Here is a 16,082-nt window from a genome sequence, read left to right on the forward strand (position 1 = left end):
ATTTTATTACAATTAAGATGCAAAGTCTTTTTCCGTCAAATCAAAGTTTGTAGTGTTGTGATTCATTGGCTGTGGCTGCTTTTATTTCACGTGTGTGTGTGTGTGAAGTATTTATTGAAGAATATTCTGAAATTCTTATAGAGAAGATGAATGTAAAAGTAGAAACCCGTGCGCAGCATTTTAAAAACTCAATGGTTTGTCTTCTAGGTTATGGTTGTGTGTATATGTGACAGATCCTCCTGATCTTCACTGAACGCTCATTTAGATTGTAAACAACCAGGTCACCCGACGATTCTCTGAAATACCGACGGGTCGTTGTTATTGACTTTTATGTCAGACTGCCACTTGGCCTTTTGTTTCAGAGTAGAGACGCTTCTGTTCTGGGAGTTCTGAGAGTCCATGAGAGGAATCATGGGAAGGTCATCATGAATGAGGTGATTTTAATGCTGACCATCTCGACACACAGAGAGAACATCAAAGCCACCACAGATGTCAGCGTTCAGCCTCACCTGCTCTTCTGGTACTTTGAGATACGCACAGAAGAAAGCATCACTCATTTCTTTCATTCACTAAGTGCTTTGAAAGGTACGTGATGGTGTTTTCAAGAAAATCAACCAAGAGAAACTGAAAGACAAGACGTATACCGACATACTGACCAAAATATTTGGAATTTTAGCAGGGCTCAATGCAAAAAATTATACTGGCTCAGTCGAGCCATTGGTTTAAGTTGTCACTTGTCCTGCCAAAATTTTCACTGGCCCCACAAAAATAAATAAATCTGTCTGTCACATATTTAAAAAAGCTTTTCAGATCTATGAGTTTGCACACCAAATGCAAAGAATCACATTCCTTGCTTTAATTGAAAAATTCAGCGATTTGCGGCAGTAGATTACATAAAAAGTCAATGCAAAGACACGAATAGTTGCAAGCTTGTGCGGGGCGATGCAAATTATGCAAAATGGGCAACAAAATTGCCTCATAAACACACGCTATTTCCCCTCAAACGCAACATTGCGCAAGTTAAAATATTCAACCCAGGCGAAAAATTTGCCAGACACAAAGATAAATTCTAGAGCGTGGAAGGCAATGCTTCACGTTTGGTGTGTATGCAGCATTATATTACTCGCGGGATTTAACTTTGTGTAATGGAAATTTTTTGCTCAAATTGAATATTTTTAACTCAGCCTGATCTTACAAATTTCCGTGGGATAGTCACAGAATTTTTGCTCATTTTTTCGTTGCATTCTCATGGATTGGTTACTCAACTGTTTTGTCCTATTTTCTTACCATTTTCGCTTCGGTTTAGGGTTAGATTTACAAGAAATGACATCCCTCGTATCATGATATAAGATTTTGGTCATACTGTATCGTCCTCTCTATTACAGTGTATATGATCATTATATCATTGCAAAACCAACAAATCTAATGGTGATATGATGATGTAAGACTTTTGCACAGTATTGTGTGTGTATATATAGGGGTTGTATCTTCATCTTTTCTTCTCCAGTCTGAATCATCATAGTTGTGTTGTTGTGATGATGGAAGTGTTGGCTAAGCATCTTTGTCCAGAAGTTTCCAGTCGCTCGGCTCCCACAGGATTAGCATCGCCAGTCCATTAAGACTGAAGCGGGATGAGGTTTCCAGCAGGCTGGGTCCAAACATCCATCTTGTCACATTTAACAATGCGCTTTCCTGAAAGGTCCGATGGTTTAGGATGTCCCCAGAGATGTGCAACCATCAAAAATGTGTCATAACATCGGCGAGCGACGACCCTGTGCAACACGGTTCGGTCCGCTCATCGCTGCTAGTGAGCAAAGTGTAGTGTTAACGTGAAGGTGTGATAGTTGTGTTGTACTCATGCTCGACAAACTCCAGTGATTCACATGGACCGGGCAAGAGGTGTTTGTCAGCTGCGGTGGTGTGATAATTGAACACTGTATTATTTGATTGAATGGTTATTTTTAGATGCTGTAAATCATAAAACAAATCCTCCCTGATGTGCCCTTAACTTTTCATCTATCAGAAAATCATTGCTTCACATTCAGATGTAATTGTGTGTGTGAGCGGCCCGCTGGCCGACAGCAGGTTTCTGGCTTTAGTTCGGAGGGAATTGGAGGCGCTCATTAAATTTCAGTGGGTTGTTTTCAGGACCAGCAGGAGAGGTTCGGTCTGCGCTGATGTTTGTCCACGTCTTTGCTTCGTGTTCCTGCGAGGAGATGTAAACAAACAGACTGAACCTCTCTAGATGTTTCCAGAAACAAACGCTGTCACAGATTCTCCTCTGCTGGTTTTCTTCAGAATGAGACAGGTGAGATTTGATTTAATATGACCTGAGTCGGTCTTATCAGTGTAAAACACAAACAAAAGGACTTTAGCTCACCACTAATGGATTTGGCTGAGAAGACAACTGTGTTTGTATGTTTATATAAAGTGGCTCGGAAACATCTGCTGACTGTGATCGGTATACTGTACACATCATGAACATCAATATCTAATGTTGTTACAGCCAATTAAATTCTTTATTAAACATTTATATACACTGCAAAAAGAACAAATTTAAGTGATTTTGTGCATAAAACAAGCAAAAAAACTGACACTGGGGTAAGCATAAAATCTTGAACATTTTTCTGAAACACTAAATTTAAGAAAAATTCAAGAAAAATGTGCTTACCCCATTGGCAGATTTTTTTTTGCTTGTTTTATGCACAAAATCACTTAAATTTGATATTTTTTTGGTCTAAAAACTAGACTTATTTTCTTGGGTCATTTGCTTATCAAGATAAAGCATCTTAATTTAAGAATTTTTTGATATTTTTACTGAAAACAAGACAAACATTTCTTGAAAATAATTTTTTGCAGTGTAATTGTTTTGAAATAATACAGTAGTTGCACAATGGCTTTGTTTCTTTAATGATGTTTATTCATGAAGTTCTTATTTAAATACTTGTGTAATCTTGGACTTATTGTGTTTGCACACGTCACTGTGTGTCGCCCATCTCTTTCAATAAGGTTTTTAGGAGGCGTTCCTAATTCCGGTTGTCCTAGTAACAACTATACAAAAAGTTGAATCATCCTCTCAGTATGACAAAAGATGGATGACGTGAACTCCACTGCGTCACTGATGCTCGTCATTTGCATAAAGTTAAACTGTTCTCTTTGTCTCATGGCTGGACACAGCAGTGAATTCTTTTCCCCGTGAAGGCAAAAATAGGCAAGATGTTATTGAAATGAAAAAAAGTTGCTAGTTGGTGGTGTTGCGCACGCAGCTTTAATCAGAAATCCAGCTATAATTTCACTTCTAAATAATTATGATTCATGAAAACAGACAAAACCTTTTGTATTTAAGCAATATTCTCTAACATTTTAAAAGTCACCTCCACTTAATTTTCATTCACCTTTAAAGCACTGAGTGCCTGTAAAAAAGACTTTCATGTTAAAGTACATTTACATCAGGTTTACAGAGGTTGTGTTTGACTTTCTCATACTCCAACATTTTGATGGACAGGTTCTTAAAAATTCCATCATAATCCGGCTTCAAGCCATCAGAACTTCCACTAGCAAAAAAATAGAAAGATTAGCTATATCACTATGTAATTTCTTTTATAAACATGTATTAAACACTTTATTATTCTTTTTTATAAAATCTGAATTGCATATTATTCAAATATCCTACCATCTTCTCCCTTCCTCTTTCATCCTTGTCATTTTCACCAAAACAAAAACTTAAGCAAATCAACATCAAATGAAGCATTTAATAAATTCCACAAACATATTTTATACCGCGAGGCTGTTGATCACTTTTTTCTGATTGTTTTAATGTCTTAAAATAACCACCAGAGCAATGTTTGTGGTAACCGTGGTATAAGAGGAATAATTGACCCCGGTCCTTTGAATTATTTGCATATATCAGTGGTGCCGTCTTGTTGAATGATCTGAATAATGTGTACATAACTCGGACACTGAGGAAGGCAGAGTTAATTACCATGGATTTGAGCCATCCTTTGCAGAAGGCTTTTAAACTGCTCCCATCTACACGCAGATACTATGTGCCCCTTTGTCGTACAAACAGATTTAAAAATTCTTTTGTACCTGCTGCCATTGGTTTTTTAAATAATTTTAGGTAATTATTTATTAAGGTTGTGTGGGTGAGTGCGGTTGTTTGCTTGTTGTGTGATTATGTGTTTTACTGCTGGCTGTACAACAAATTTCCCCCTGAGGGATAATAAAGTTTACCTTACCTTACCTTACCTTAATAAGCAGGTCACTGGAAAATAAGTCATCGAGTGTCCCAATGTATAGTGAGCCAGTGTCTTTACCAGTGCCAGAGCCCCATACGCTAAACTGAATGGTTTTCAGATTTTAACAATTACTGCTAAAGTATTCCATTAAAGACTTTGAAAATGATTTACGTTGTATCCGGTCTCATCAGTATGTGATCCCTGGGGATTGAACCCACAACCTTTAAGCTGTTTCTGCAATGTTTTTCCAGTTGAGATGGTATCTTTATTCATAACAATTATAAACATTAGCAGATCCTTGTACAAACCCGAACAGCACTCAATATGAACATACAGTAGAAGACATCACAAAAGAATAAAATCAACTTGAAGCATTCAGCAGATGTGCAGGATTTACACAGATGCTGCTGAATTTGAAGATGCATTTGTCATTGATTTTAAAGACACTTTCTTCTTTCTTAAGTGAGGATGAGTGTGCATGCATGAGTGTTTGTATGTATGTGTGTGTGTGTGTGTGTGTGTGCATCTGTTTTGGACCTTTGTCTGTTGGGAATTCTGCTCCCACACGAGCGTGCAGTCAGCGTGTCAGTCCTAATGGAGAACTTGTAATGGAAACGCTATTTTTCCTCAAGTGCCGCACTGTCGGAAAATTCCGAACAAGCTGTAAGATGGAGAGGCATAAAGCGGAGGAACATCTGATTATCGTGCCTCGCCGCCGTGTGGAAATGCATGACTTATCAGGCGAGATTGCATTGCCGACGCAAAACGCTCCAAACAAGATGGGCACTCTCTAGCGAAAGCCATTCCTCAGCATTATTGATCAATTCCTCGTGAGAACTGAATTACATTCGATCCAATTTTCTCCGCCACACACAGTTCGGCCTGCAGGAGAACACGCTTTTGATTTGCATAAGGAGGTTCAGGTAGAGACACTAAAGAAAATAGACTTGAGTTGTATTGCTAAGAGGGTCGAATAGCTTCTGTCCGTGAGCACAGCTGATCAATGATGAAACTCTGATTGTAATATATCACATCTCTTTCAACACATTGCATTAGTAATATGTGTTGCTAAGGACATCATGTCGACAACTTAAAAGGCGATTTTCTCAATATTTAGATTTTTTTGCAACCTCAGATTCCAGATATTGAAATAGTTGTATCTCGTCCAAATATTGGGCTATCCTAACAAACCCTATATCAATCAAAAGCTTTTTTATTTCAGCTTTCAGATAATGTATAAATTAGGGCTGTGATGGTGGGAGTATTTTACCACTGTGATGGTTGATTCAGAATGATTCAGCACAACTTTTCCATTCAGCTAGGTTCCTCGACCATCACGCCTTCCAAGACGGCCAAAAACCTGGGAGTGGTCATTGATGATCGGCTTAGCTTCACGGAGCATGTTGCCAGCACCGCTCGCTCTTGTAGATTCATCCTCTACAATATTAGGAAAATTAGACCTTTCCTAGATGAGCATGCTACGCAGGTCCTGGTCCAAGCTCTTGTCCTGTCCAGGCTGGACTACTGCAATGCGCTACTGGCAGGACTTCCAGCCTGCACGACCAAACCCCTACAGATGATTCAGAACGCAGCGGCAAGAGTGGTCTTCAATGAGCCAAAGAGGGCGCACGTCACTCCTCTCTTTGTCAAGTTACACTGGCTTCCTATAGCAGCCCGCATCAAATTTAAGGCTCTGCTCCTGGCCTTTAAAACCATCACTGGGTCAGCACCTTCACTTGCTTATAGAGCCTTATGTACCCTCTCGATCACTGCGCTCTGCCACCGAGCGAAGACTTGTGGTACCATCTCAAAAAGGGAAGAAAACACTAACGCGTACCTTCTCAGGAACTGTCCCACAACTGTGGAATGATCTGCCGGTCGTGACACGATCAGCTGACACTGTAGCTGTCTTTAAGACTCGGCTAAAAACCCATCTCTTCCACCATTACCTAACTACCTAACTTTAGTTACCCTTCTCTTTATCTCTCTCTATTTACCTTCCTCTTTATATAAAAAAAAAAATTACTAACATACCCTTGGCTATGTATATTGTGTTGGACTTGATGAGACTATTTCCAGTGCACTTATGTATTGCTGTTCTTATGTTGCCATAATTGCTTCTATTGTTTACCTCACTTGTAAGTCGCTTTGGACAAAAGCGTCTGCTGAATGACTAAATGTAAAATGTAATGTAAAATGTGATGGTAATGCACCAGCTCGGTGGTGTGGTGGTTATAGAATGTACGTGTGTGTGCATGCTCGCATTGATGCATATAGGCTTATATATAATGCATGCATATATTTTTAAATGTACACAAGGATCAGATATACATTTGTTAACAAACATACGTGTTCATAGTCGCCAAATTCTTTTTCTGTTGGTGGGTGCTCGTCACAACGTCATGCAATGCTTAGGTTACTTTGCAACGGCCCCAGAGCATCAACAGCATTGTGGTTATTGTAGCACTTCTATCCATAAAACAACACAGGGTTCAGGTGAGGAACCTTTTTGGGGTTAAAAACTCGTTCTGTTGGTGTACTGGTAGTGCAGATTGATATTTTTTGCAACCTTGCCTTTGTTCCGCCCCTAGTCAGTGGGTCCTCATCACTGATATCAGTTGCCTCCCCTTGCAAATAGCACATGTAGGGGGCGTGCCTACCAAAGCTTTTAACAAATGTTTTCAATTGTTTCCAAAAAAGCGTTTTATTTTACGTTTTTCCAAAAAGCCAGCACCTAGCGTTTTTTACGCAATTAGCGCTGAACGGCGAGAGTTGAAAAATATTCAACATTGGGTTAAAAGCTCTGCATATCAGTGTCAGTTCTCACACGGCCGTCCAATCACAGTGGATGAGGGTTTTGGTGTGCACAACCCCTCTCGCTGGGCAAGATTGTACTTTAAGTTTTTCATAGTTTGTAATGTGCACATAACCGTGGGCCGCACTTCTCCACTGCGATATTACTGCCCCACCACGGTGTTCAGGTGGTTATAACCGTCACAGCCAAAAACTAACCCTTACTTGTGATTTGTTTTGTAGTCCAGGGTCACATACTGTATATATTTAGTGATAAACATGCCCAGACACATTTTAAGATCTTGTGTTTTATTCCTCATAATCTGCTCAACAACAGTGACATCTACAGTAAATGAATAAAAATCATGATTCTGATTCATATTTTAATTCCGTTTTAAGTATTTAGAGTGATTGCTAAGATGTTGTTTCGCATTTAGAGATGAAACGGTTGGTGAATGAGAACTAGCAGTCCTATCCATGCATTGGTTGGTTTATTAGCGATCGGCTCCGGTGGGGTGAATCTATATCTCCAGATGTCTCGACCTTTACCTCTAGAGGAGAAAGTCAATGATGTGCCACTGCGCACAGTCAAGCTTCAAACAGGTCGAGCGGAACTGCCGAACCTCCATCAATATCATCATCATCATTTGTTTCCTTTAGTCATGAGATCATTCATTTGCGTTAATGTACCGGTCCACAGAATAACTGATCACCCACACGGTGATCACAGAGACACAGAGGATACTTCAAGGACAGATACCAATAAAACATATTCTCAGAATTAGATGTTGGGTTCTTTTGTACGCAGTAATAATTTGTTCTAAGAAGACCCGAGTCAAACTCAGTGATTTTAGATTGATAATGACTTAGATACATGAAATAGCTGTGCATAATGTCGCCTTTGCGATTCCGAATCGATACTGGACCAGTATACAGTATTAGTATGAATGGTGATTAATGGTTACACATCTACTGGACATTCATGGAAATCAGAAGTGAAGATGTTCAAAATCTTGAACTTTCTGTCTTACAGGCGGCCTCTTGCCTCTTTCTCACCCCGAACCTCATTTAAAATGAAGGTCAGTAACAGGATATTTATAGCTGACAAACACATTTGATTTCTTCAGTTGTTGTGGCCTTCAAATTGTTCTTCAAGGTTCTCCTTATAATCACATCACAGTGCTTAATCTTCTTATTCATCTTTAACTTGGTCTGAGCATCACCACCGCAGAAAACGCTAACTGTAGTTTTAGGATGTGATTTACTTATCAAAGTAAAAGTCATTAGACTCAATGTTGGTTATCTATATATAAAAGCACGTTTGAAGAGCATCTGGGCGATTCCTCCGAGTCCACAGACGCTCGGTGTGAAGTAATGGTTTCTCTGGTCTCCTGATACATCATTAAATACTGTAAAAATGAGCTTTCACACTTTTAAAGAGAGACTGCAGATCACTTTAATAATGCTTGATGTGACCCTAATGAGCTGCAGAAGACAATGAAGCGTTGACTTCAGTGCATGGCCAGCACAAATCCTCCTGTGCCAGCTGAGACTTAATGTCTTATTAATGCAAAGTCTTCATACGTGTCTAATATACTAGCCGTTGTTATACCATGTAGTGAAATCTAAACTGAGGCTGTTAATACATGTTTAAAGCGCCGTATTGCATTTCAAAGGAAAACTCTTTGGTGATGAAACGGTTGCTTCGGCTCCTAAATGATTTGAAATTTCAGACTGTGGTTGGGAGCGGCGTGTCAATCATCTGTCTGCACCAGCAGAAAACACAATAGAGTACAGTAACAAACAGAGAGAAGATGGTCAGCGGGTGTCCACTGTTTTACTCCTCAATCACACAGCCAGGTCGGGTCAAGCTGTCTTATTTACACTTTAAAAGAAGCAGGAATATAAAAGAAAAGTTTTGGATGTTGTATAGACAGCAACACAATATGGACTTCACTGAAACCCTTTTCCACTTTTCTTATTCTAATAGTTTTTGTTTTAGATCAAATCCATCATTAAAATCCTTTCTAGCTGATTCTTTCTTTGCTGTAATGTTAAATGACTTATAAATTGAAATGCATTAATAAGAATGCTTTCTTCTCTGTGTTGATTCTTTTAGTAGCCTTGAGATAATGTCATTTCTTATTATAGATATGAGTAGCAGGTGGTATTTGGGGAGGGACGTTCTCATTTAAGAGCATTTGATTGAACAAAAATGTACTTGATTTCCAGAGAAAACAGTAAAGCTAATAAATGTTAGTTATTTTAGATAAATGTAAATGCAATCTTTCTGTGATTTTTCTAAAAAAAAGTAAATTGGGTAAGGGTCAAGTTCTTAAAATTGAGATTTATACGTCATCTGAAAGCTGTATAAATACACTCTAAATTCTGCTGGGTTGTTTTTAATGTAATGCTGGGTAAATATTGGACAGAATCATAAATATGTAGTGTCCGTGATGTCACCCGTAGGTTTGTGAAAATCGTTTTTGAAGCCAAGAGTAGGCGGTGCCTGCCATCGCTATCTTGGCCGCGCGTCACCGTGCATCGCTTGCGGATATCCGAAAATTGGTAAAGAGGTGGGATGTGGATGAAGCTGAGGTGGCTGGTTGCTGAAACCACGCCCCCCAGCTCGACTCTTAATTATGCAGAACTTTAAGGGTTAAAGACCACCTCACAGTTGTCATGAAGGGCAATTAGCTATACAGACCTAAAACACTTTTTGTACCAGGCTGTAAACATTTAATTTCTGCTCTGAAGTTGGGCATTATTACGATGGGAATTGACTCCCTTTTGAAGCCAGCCTCTAGTGGCCAATCGATGAATTGCAGTTTAAGTCACTTCAGTATTGGTGTCAGGAATTCGGGGAACACAAAACACGAACCCAGATGCGGATGTAAAAAACAAAGGGATTTATTATAAACACAGGGATAAACAGAAAAAAACAAAACCCACGAGGGGGCAAAACAAGACAGGGGAAGCACGACACTAACTGACACTAAACTTTAACAAAACTAACAATAAACTTCTCAACAGAAAACAGACAATGACAAGATCTTAACTTAACAGCAACAGGATATGACAAAGCATGAAACAAGGCAGGAAACAAGACGAACGTGCACTGGACAACAAACACAAGGACTCTTAAATAGGGAGAAAGAAAATTACATACAGAGTAAGGGATCGGGGAAAAAGTGACGAGACCCGGGAAATGCGTGGTCAGAATAAACCAATACTACAACCACACATTTCCCACATAGAACATATGTACTGTCAGAACCCTGCCATGCTAAACTAGATCTAAATACCAACAGGATCCGGCAGGATTCTGACAGTACGCCCCCCTCCAAAAGGCGGCTACTAGACGCCTTCGAAGGGGGAACACTAAACATGGGACAAGACCGACTGACAGACAGAGAACATCCAAGAAAACATAACAAATAACATTAAGGGCAAACAAGACAGAATTACAAATGGGTTAGGGTGGGATAACAAAAATAATAGACAAGGGAGGGGGGGTGGGGGAACAACAGAGTTCATAGGGGGTGGTCCAGGATGGGAGGGTGGGGAAAGAGTCTGGGTGGACTTCGGGAGAGTCCAGGGAAAGTTCTGGCCGAGATCAGCAAAACCTGGCTGAGGTGGTGCTGGCTGCGCCCACGGCTGGGGTTGCGCTGACTGCGCCCACGGCTGGGGTTGCGCTGGCTGCGCCCACGGCTGGGGTTGCGCTGGCTGCGCCCACGGCTGGGGTTGCGCTGGCTGCGCCCACGGCTGGGGTTGCGCTGGCTGCGCCCACGGCTGGGGTTGCGCTGGCTGCGCACAAGGCTGGGGTTGCGCTGGCTGCGCACAAGGCTGGGGTTGCGCTGGCTGCGCACACGGCTGGGGTTGCGCTGATTGCGCACACGGCTGGGGTTGCGCTGACTGCGCACACGGCTGGGGTTGCGCCGACGTCTGAGTACACGCCTCTGTGCGCTCTGGCGGTTTGGTCGACGCCTCTGTGCGCTCTGGTCGACGGCTCTGGGCGTTCTGGCGGTTGCGTCGACGGCTCTGTGCGCTCTGGCGGTCGCGTCGACGGCTCTGTGCGCTCTGGCGGTCGCGTCGACGGCTCTGTGCGCTCTGGCGGTCGCGTCGACGGCTCTGTGCGCTCTGGCGGTCGCGTCGACGGCTCTGTGCGCTCTGGCGGTCGCGTCGACGGCTCTGTGCGCTCTGGCGGTCGCGTCGACGGCTCTGTGCGCTCTGGCGGTCGCGTCGACGGCTCTGTGCGCTCTGGCGGTCGCGTCGACGGCTCTGTGCGCTCTGGCGGTCGCGTCGACGGCTCTGTGCGCTCTGGCGGTCGCGTCGACGGCTCTGTGCGCTCTGGCGGTCGCGTCGACGGCTCTGTGCGCTCTGGCGGTCGCGTCGACGGCTCTGTGCGCTCTGGCGGTCGCGTCGACGGCTCTGTGCGCTCTGGCGGTCGCGTCGACGGCTCTGGGCGCTCTGGCGGTCGCGTCGACGGCTCTGGGCGCTCTGGCGGTCGCGTCGACGGCTCTGGGCGCTCTGGCGGTCGCCTGTGACCCTGAACCACAAGCCCTTCCCAAATCCATTTTTGTTTCTTTCATAGCTTGTCTAAAACAAAAGTTATCTGAAGTCGGCTAAGCGCTGTGATTTTCAGGTTTGGAATTCTGAGATAAACAGCTTTAAAGAGAGGAAAAGAAAATAAAAGCAGTAAAGTATTACAAGTAAAAGTCACTTTACTGTGTTATAAGACTTATTTTACTCAATGTGTACATGCTGTTAAAGATACAAAACGGTCACTTTGAGGAACACACAAAAACATTTCAACATTATAATGTTATATTATATAATCTGAACCTCATCTATTCACTTGTATTGTATTTTACTGTTACTTTGAGTAAAGTTTTATGTTGTTTATCATGGGCATAGTCTCTGAACTTTTATCTCTTATATGTTTAGATGGCACGACTATTTGACTTTGTAGCTTACATTTAGATAGCAAGCACATCCAACCTCACAATTTTGTTTTTGCGTGGCATTCTCACGGATTGGTTACTCAACTGTTTTGTCCCATTTTCGCTTCAGTTTAGGGTTAGATTTACATAAAATGACATCCCTACCCAAACCCAACTCTAACACCAACACCAGGTGACAATTGATTAAAGTTTAGAAAATTTTAAAGAATACATCAGAAAAAATGGTATAAACCAAGACTTAAAGTGACATACTAACGCAAACACCAAATCTAACCCTAAACCGAAGCAACAATGGTTTAAAAATAGGAAAAAGCAGTTGAGTAACCAATCTGTTAGATTATAAAGGCTTCTTATGTGCTCCACAATCTTATGATAACTTTGTATAAAAAACTTTGCATGCTTTAGTCTACACAAGACTGGTGAGAGGTGTGCATTTAAACACCTTTAATCTACATGTTATGTGCTTTATTTTAATAGATAAACTTTCTTTGTTAGGAGAGGAAAAGCTAGGGGTGTTTGTGGTACACCTCCTTTCAGCTGGTCACTATAAATCACTATTTTTCTGCACTAAGCACATTTATATTGTATAGATATTTTCAAAGATGATACACAAGAATTTAATGAATTTTGACGACAAATTGACATTGAACTTTTGTATATTTCTGAAAATGTTTCAGTGCGACATCCGACAAGTATTCCCAGAATGCATCACATATACCACCCTGTCAACAGAGCAACACACAAACACACAAACTGGTGACATTATTATTGGTTAGAGAGCTTGTAACCCAAAGATCACTGGTTCAAGTCTCACAGCCAGCAGATTGTGTCTGTGGTGCCCGTAAGGCACCTTAACCCCCAGTGGCTCCCAGGGCAATGCAACGATAGCTGCCCACTGCTCTGTGCATGTTTGTTTGTGTTTGTGTGTGTGTGTGTGTGTGTTTGTGTTTACAACTTACAGTGTGTGAGGTCACATTTTGGCTACCATACTTGACAGTCACATCACTTTAATTTCATTACATGACTAATGCAGGCTATATTCATGCTACTGTACGTTTTTGAGTTGTTATTTGAATGTTGAATGTTTAAGTTTATTGATTGATTGTTGATGGATTGATGAGTGATTTACAGTCAGAGTTCCCAGCTTCAGCCCTACTTACATTCATTGCTTTTATCTTCTCAGGTTCAGATGTTCATTCATTCATGTTCATCAGAGAACGGTGATGTTTTTAAAGACACGTGTAGCCGTGACGGGCCGCTGCTGTGATTTGGGTTTGTGCTCTGTAGGGGTTTAGCTGACAGCATCACAAGCAGGTGAGGAGAAGAGCTTAACTTGATGAAAGAAGTTTTCTGAAGCGTAAAGTGAGAATCCAGAAGAAGCTGTCAGAGAGTGAGAGAGGAGCACAGACAGGTGGAGAGGAAGCATGAAATGGTGTGAGGAAGAGGAGGAGGAGGACAGGTCACCGCTCAGACCATCATAAAGTGACACGAAGGACAATTCATTCAACAACACTATCAACACCACTGTCTGCAGTTCATCAGAGCTCAAATCCTCTTTCTGGCAAAGAGAAAAGTCTTTAAAGAAAGTAGCCTGCTTTAAAAAGAATAATCTGGAATGATTGTAAAATACTGTCAAGAAATGATGAAGAGCCAGGCTGGTGAATCAGACAACATTCATGGGATTGACTTTATACAGGATATTTTCAAATGAAAACAAGAAATATCACATTGTAGTTATCATATTGTTGGGGTAATCGAGTAGTTTAAGGAAATAAGGAATCCAGTCAGTATATTTTCCTAAAGATGTTTATTACAAGACTTTCGAGCAGAAATTAATTATATAGACGTTTCATCAGATGCACGTGCATTGTCACCGTTACATGTCTGAACAGAACTTTACTTCGGTTCTCTTTTTGTTTAATGGTCTGACCAGTGACTAAACTGAACTCTTGAACAAATACCTCATCGAAAATAACAAATGTTTTGGTTTCTTAAAGATGACGGGAGACAGCGATCGGTGCTATGTGAATCAATGTTTGGCAGTTGATCTGTAGAAAAGATTGTATAGATTATATAGTGCACATTTTAACGTTAACTCAATGTAGTTTTTGATATGTTTTTAGCTATGATTTGAACTAAGGTCATCTACTTGTTGTTTATTTTGCTTGTTATTAGAAATGAACTACTCTAGGAGTCTGTTGTTTACCAGAAGTCTTGCTTGTTTCACCAGAGCCATTTGTTTATGTTGTTACTGCTGAAAGCGTCTATAGGACAACCCTATTTATTAACAGAATTGGCCTTTTCTGTATAGTCATTATTGTGGTCAGGCTGTGGTGCCGTCACTTCGCTCAGGCTGTGGTGTAGTCCCAGACTAAAATGCTTGTTTAAGTGGTCTTAAAAAAAAACAGCCTTTTTAAGGAAGTCACATTACTGCGCTGCCATCTTTACAGGTCTTGTTACAGCTAGATCTGTAATATACTGCGCATGCGTAAAGTTTCTCCGGCAGAAGATGTCATTCTACAATGGTTGACGATTGGCTCTCTTTACTGGAAGGTGGGACTAGAGTGGTCATATTGATGTTGAGATATCTCCCGTTTATATCAATACCAGTGGCACATCTTGTTCATATTAAATATCTTTGAAACGGCTTGCACTGACAAATCTTAAAATATATCAGTGCAATTATTTTGTCTCAAGATGCACACCAGTAATGTTTTTTTCTAAGGTATGTTTGTAAAAATATCTAAATGACCTAATATAACTAACCTGGATAGTCCTGGATTAATCTAAACCCTGTCCGGGAAACTGCCCCAAGTGAATTTAAGGTCAGGACAATGGACTTTTGTCCAGTGTATGAACCTCACTGTGTGCATTGACAGGCCACACACATCTCAGAATGACACAATATAGTATTTAATATTATGATGCGTTTTCAGAGGATGTATATATAGCATTATTTTCTTAAAGGGGACATATCATGAAAATCTGATCTTTTCCATGTTTAAGTGCTATAATTGGGTCCCCAGTGTTTCTATCAATCTAGAAAATGTGATAAAGATTAACCCAGTAACTTAGTTCTGGTAAACCATTCTCTGCAAGCATGTAAAAAATAACTCATTGAAATTTGGCTCCCCTTGTGATGTCAGAAGGGGATAATACCACCCTTTAATCGGCACTATCTAACCATAGCACTTCCATTTAGTGCAGAGATCAGCTCATTTGCATTTTAAAGGACACACACAAAAAAAGCACATTTTTGCTCAAGTGTCAATTTTAACATCTATTTGGTATTTTGAGATAAACTTCACATATGTACTTTGGGGACACCAATGATATTTGACATCTTATAAAAGTCTTGTGAAATGTCCCCTTTAATCCAAGTAAATGAGTTCACATGTAAGAATATTTCAAATATGTGTGTGTGTAAGAGCTAAGATTTCAGCACAGGGCTCATCTCAGTATGAATAATTGAGACACGTGGAGACCTGAAAACACAGCGTGCCGTGCAGAGAAGAATGACCTCATGGGAGACAGCAGCAGACGGGCGATCACAGATCTATTGCCTCTTTATCTCACTGTACTTCTGCAGTCCAGGCCCTGGAAACACTTCACAACAGCAGGCATGCAATATCTAATGTATTCAATGGTGGAATTGGATGAGAAAAAGTACATAATGAGACAGAATAAATGGTTGGGTCCGCAGGCACTGGCGCCGATGCCCGTCACATGACTCTTGATTTATGGTTTCTGCTGGTGGCTCATAAAAGCTCAGTAAAATATGAGGGCATATGTCAGACTGGAGCTCAAGTCCTGGCAAGAGTTCAGGTCTTCTGTGATCAGTGAGGTTCCTCTGTGGCCGAAGGATTCTTCCCCCCTCTCTCTCCTCCCTCCACTCCTGTAATCCCTTAAATTGGTACAGGTCATTGATTTTGGAGAGAGATTGTGCAGTCATTAATAAATTGGAGAATTTACCACCGGACCATCTGATAATGGAAAATGGGATTAGGGGTAATTGATGGTATACAGTAATAATGTGAAGTGTTTGTGATGTACTTGTTTGACAGTAGTGTGGAGCTCTCTTACAAAA

The sequence above is a fragment of the Paramisgurnus dabryanus genome, chromosome 5 (assembly GCF_030506205.2).
Source record: "Paramisgurnus dabryanus chromosome 5, PD_genome_1.1, whole genome shotgun sequence".
NCBI lineage: Eukaryota > Metazoa > Chordata > Actinopteri > Cypriniformes > Cobitidae > Paramisgurnus > Paramisgurnus dabryanus.